A 5,838-nucleotide genomic window follows, 5' to 3' on the forward strand; every position below is an offset into this window, starting at 1 on the left:
AATTCGGGACAAGACTCTCCAGGATTTTCCAGATGTATATCACTGCATATCACGTCCGCCTTCGCTCTAGGGAGAAGAGTTTTAATACTTTCAGTCTTTTCCAGTAGCTGATATGTTGCATTGAGACGATCTTCTTAGTGTAGCTTCGTTGGATTGCTTCGAGTTCTACTGTTAACTTTATATTGTGTGGTGACCATAGTTGGGAGCTGTAGTCCAAGCTACTGAGGAAGAATGTCTTCCAATGCACCATCAGTGTCTCCTTCTCTCTTGTTCTGAAAGTTCGGAGGATCCATCCAGCTAGCCATCTGCATTTTATTACCAAATTGGCAATATGCAATTGGAAAGATGCATCATTGCTCATGTCAATGCCCAGGTCACGCACTGATTTTGACTCAGGAATTGCAATTCTTCCCGGGCCAGTGTATCCAGTCTGCATGTCGTTCACCTTTGTGTGCAGGTAGCGCAGGGCTACCTTTGTTTCTTGGCCTCTATGTGGTCGTTCCTTTGCTAGAAATAACAGCCTTCCCTCTCAAATCTACACAATATTAATCCTTTGTCTGTGCAAAACATTTTCATGATTTGACCCGAAACGTCCAGGCTTGTTTTCATGTTTTGGGTTGCACATTGTTTCATGTTTGGAGTAATAGAAACCTTTCGTTTTAAAAATCTCACATTATTCTGGTGGCTGAAAAAAATTGGATGTGTGTATCATATATAAGAGTTCGCAAAATGCGAAGAAATGGAATGAAGAAAATTGTGTGTGTAAGGTTCATACCTTAAAAAGAGATCACTTAATGTGTGTGTGTGTGTGTACGTGTGTGTGTGTGTGTGTGTGTGTGTGTGTGTGTGTGTGTGTGTGTGTGTGTGTGTGTGTGCGTGCGTGCGTAAGAAAAGTTGAATATGATTTTTAGCTATATTAAATTGTCAGAACATTACAGACAGTTTATTGTAGCCCCTGATGGGATCCGTTTTGCTGAACAACCATGTTTTCTTAGGGGTTCCGCCAAAACGCCTTGTGATGTTGTTTCGATACGTTCATACACAGACACACACGCGCTCGTGTGTGTGTGTGTGTTTATTTATATATATATTTATTTATATAGGGTGTGTTATAGAAAATAGAGGCGAACACCTTTCTTGATGTGATCGATTTGAAAAATTGCTAAGACACGAGCATTATTTTTCCACTTTTCTTGACATGAAACCATTGGTAGCTTTAATTCATTCACAAATAAAGAAATTATATCCACCAATGGTGTATTAAACATTCATTTTCATCGTTCGACATTTGCGTATAAATATGCATATATATATATATATATATATGCATGCATACATACATACATACAGATAGATAGACACATAGATAGATAGGTAGATAGATAGATAGATAGATAGATAGATAGATAGATAGATAGATAGATAGATAGATAGATTAGTCATTGCGCTAGGTCTGTTTTGACAGAGTTTACACGGGGTTAGCCGTGTAAGCAATCATATAAGAACTAAAGACGAAGCTTCCACGCAGTCGCTGAAATCAGCTAAAAATAGCAGCTGCTGAAAAAAATATTAATTAAAACGATGAATTTGATTGTGTTGTTCTTAATACAGTATGAAGAAGAAAAAAACCAACAACTAGTTGTTAACGACCGAACTCTTTCATTATAGGCCTTGCTCATCCTGGGATGATCTGGAGCTTTTAACAAGCTGAAGGCTTTTATGATTCATTCCAATTGAATGGACCCACTTTAATCACCAGTATTTCCTTACCGACCGCAATTGCAGGTAAACATAATACGAACGACCACATTTGGTACAAACTCCATCGTGTTTTATATGCTTCGGAGAATCGTGATGTAATATTTGTGATATGAATGTCTTTCCTAATGTCTCATCCAGGTTAATTATTATCGAACTGACCTGTGATCAAAAGTATTCGATCTGTGTCTTTCCCGTCTTATTTTCAGACCTAGTGTTTGGAAGAGTACACTATCTAATATGTCCTTCCTTGTGAAATTCGAAGGATATTAGCTTGCTATTTCGAGCTCTTAGATCGGGTACAGGGTATATCGATTACCTCGATACAGATTGTTGTTTGGTCCCCATGTCAGCCCAGGTACAACAGAGCTGTGATTAAATGTGAGACACACCTTTAATTACAGGTCTGTCGTGACCATGCTGTCCTTTTTAAGAGTACATCTACCCTTATCCAATGTGTCTTCCCCTTTTTAAAAGACAGGGGGTGGTGGTGAAGATTTTAGCTGCTATTTCTAGCAGGACGAGCGTGCTCCATGCCAATGGCGAAGTGAAATGGAGGTGGATGGCAGAATCGCTAGAGCGCCAGACAAACTGCCTCCGATATTCAGTGTTCTCTCGACACTCTGCGTTCAAACTCCGCCGAGGTTATCTTTACATTTCATCCTTCCTGGAGTCCAAAAATATAAAGCACTTAAGCCGATATAAATATGATATTCGCATGAAGTATCCTAGATGTGAATGTAACGAAGATATGGCTTAGAGAGGGAATGGAAACTGGATCAGGGATCGAATTATCGTGGAGGCTGCAATATTTAAAAAATAATAATGCTAAGGATTTTTGAGCTGCTCGTGCACTTTTCAAGGTCATTAGTTGTCTGAGATGTGAAGGGACCAGCATGGAATCGGTAAACCTACCACAATCAGATTTTATGTTCTAATAATATTATAATCGCTTATCTTCTTTGCTCAAATGCCAGAAGAAAGAGATGAAATATTTATGACTCCCTTTCTTAAAGGTATTGGTAGCGCGATGCAAAGGGGACTTGCATCAACCAGGAATCGAACCTGAGCCGGAATTTCGATTCCACAGAGAACTTCAACGCTTTCGCACTCCGACGATACTCGTCGATTTTATAATAACAACGATAATAATTAACAACACGTGTTACGTAGAAAACGAGCGAATGTAGTAAAAGTTTAGAAGCGTTGTTACATATTGATTAGCAGTTCGAATTTCGATGAAATCTGCATTGTTTTTTTAATTCCTCCTGGGTCAATAAACTAAATACAGCGAGATCGCTTCGGCCCAAAGCACTCCTCACTCTGTCAGAACACGGGCCTTGTGCCTAACCAAAACAAAAGAAACACAATTAAAATCATATAATTAATAAACCTATTTTATTATCCGCGTGTGAAGTGCTTTTGTTGTTCGTTCCACGCTTTAACTGCAAAATACTGGCCTTCATTTGGCCTCTGCCGTCCAATCTACGGAAGGGAAACATTTTTTCTTCTCTCTTTCCGTAAAGAGCGACACTTAATCAGTCTCTACTATTACTACTACTCACACTCTCACTCCTCCCCTTTTCCTTTTCCTCTCTCTATATTTCTTTATCTCTCAGTATTTTCCTTCTCTCTCTCTCCCTCTTTCTCTCTATACCTCTCTTTTTCTCCATCCACCTCTTCCCATCCCTCTAGTTTTTCTCCCTAATTTCAATTATAGCGTTTTTATTAAATTTCCTCTCACCACCACCATCACCACCACCACCACTCTTAGTACTACTACTACAACTACTACTACTACTACTACCTGTCTTACGATTATTTTCGGTCCCCCTCTCTCATATACTCCTTCGTTTCTATTTCCGCTCCTCCCCCTCTCTCATATGCTCCTTCGTTTCTAGTTCCGCTCCTCCCCCTCTCTCTCTTTGATCGTTTCACCTTCCCCCCTTCATTTCAATTATGTTGTGTTTTATATTAACTTTCCTTCTTCCCCCCCCCTTCGTTTTTGCTCAGCATCACTCGCCTCTCTCTCTCTCCCTCTCTCTCTATAAATACACACACACACACACACACACGCATCATATACATACATAGACGCACACACACACACACACATGTACGATGTGATGTGTGTATAATACAAATAGAATAACTGGCTTGAACACAATATTGCCGTAATTTCTCGTACATATACAAGCAATCAGACATCACACGGGGTCGACAGAGCTCGGAGTGAGTGCGTGATTGAGTGAGTAGGAGACGGAGGAGGAAAATAGTCAGTTTACAGCAGGAGCGAGAAAGAAGAAAAGGTAAAAAGCATTAAAAACAATAACAATAATAATAATGATGATGATGATGATGATAGAGGAAGAAAGAAGGTGAGTAGAAGAAGAAGAGGGTGATTGTATTATAGAAAGGTGTGTGTGTGTGTGTTATGATTGAGAGACAGAAGAAGAAGAAGAAGAAGAGAGCGAGGCGGCGGCATAGGCAGTGCTTGCACCTCCCGCAATTAACCGCTTCTGACTCGACCCTAGCAACACTGTTAGTGCCATTAATAACGAGTGCCGCTTGCCATCGACATCACTAGGTTTTTCTCAGTCGCTTTCTAATCATACGGAAAAACAGGGGGAAAAAAAAATTAATCCCCCACCTTCGTTCTCTCTTCCCCGACAGCAGCACTCATCATATTTTGAAGCCGTGATATTTATTATTATTATTATTATTATTACATCTTAGTACACGATCGTTTATTATTAATTATTATTACTACATTATTACTATTATTGCTATTACTACATCGGTTAAAATACTTGATTTCTCAACTTCGTTTTACTTCGTGTAAATTGGAAAATATGTAAAAGAAAAACAACAACAACAATAACAAAAGCAATCAACCACAACAAAAACAACAACAACACGACACACAAAAAAAGACGAAAACGACGGAAAAAAAAAACAATTACAATTTTTTTTTCTTATTACTGTTCGAGTCTTCTTGCTTTTTTCAAAGGTAACTTCATCTCTTCACGGAATACATATGTATGTACATCATATTAATTTTATTTATTGTGTGTATATATATATATATATATAGTAAGCACAACTTATATCACCATAAAAGTTGTGTTTGTATATATATATATTTGTGTGTGTGTGTGTGTGTATGTAGTGATTTGATGGGTGAATCTGATGTTGCCAATTGAATGTCATTTATCTGGAAACATTTATTTCCACAGTATATAAATACAGTGTCTACACGCCCGCGTGTGTATATATATATATATATATATATATATATATATGTATGTATAATGGGTGTGTGTTGTTGTATGTATATGTGATTTTTCTGTACGTGTTTTAAGTTAATTTCTGTCTTGTTTTCTTGTACATTTTCTACCAGGTAAAATAATTCTATCAACAGTCACCGCAGAAGAAGGTGAAAACAAAAGAGAGAAAAACAAACAACAACGAAAATCCAAAAAGAGAGAAAAAAAAGCCAACCTCGTCCCCCCACTCTCGGTAACTCTGTGAAGGAGAGAGAGAGAAAGACAAGAGTTGGATGTTCTTCATTCTTTCACTAATTGACTGTGGAGTAAACACATTAAGCCAGGAAAAAGACTTTGGAAGGAAAAAATTTACACAAAATTATTAATACAAGTCGACAGCGGCAACAGCAGAAAAAAACACATCAAGAATTTCTCTTTTTTAAAAAAAAATCTTATTAATTGATCATCGGTTTTTACCCAGAAATACTTCGATATAGATATATATATTATATATATATATATATATTTATATGTAGAATTCACCACGTTTATGCAACAACCAGCACACACACACTTCACAATAATACGTTCTTGCGGAAACGCATCAATTATAACATCAACCCCCGCCAAAAAACACCATCATCAAAAAGCAATCACACACCATCCTTTTTCGTTCTTTATTATAATATAATTTAATATCATCATTGCTGGGGTTGTTTTTTTTTTTAAAAAAAAAACAAACCCCCCCTACCCGATTCTCTAGATCTAAATATTTTCTTTGCTTCGAGGGAAAATACCCAGAAAACCGAAAATT

At 37.6% G+C, this 5,838-nt stretch overlaps 1 long non-coding RNA gene across 1 annotated transcript; it reads left to right on the top strand.

The window, feature by feature from the left end:
* The first annotated feature begins 4,120 nt into the window (after positions 1-4,120).
* Positions 4,121-5,446, top strand: LOC115222827. Its single transcript, XR_005003353.1, has 2 exons — positions 4,121-4,797; positions 5,159-5,446. It is a non-coding gene; the product is annotated as an uncharacterized LOC115222827 (long non-coding RNA).
* The last annotated feature ends 392 nt before the right edge of the window (positions 5,447-5,838 follow it).

Source organism: Octopus sinensis, linkage group LG21, assembly GCF_006345805.1.
Source record: "Octopus sinensis linkage group LG21, ASM634580v1, whole genome shotgun sequence".
Classification (NCBI taxonomy): domain Eukaryota; kingdom Metazoa; phylum Mollusca; class Cephalopoda; order Octopoda; family Octopodidae; genus Octopus; species Octopus sinensis.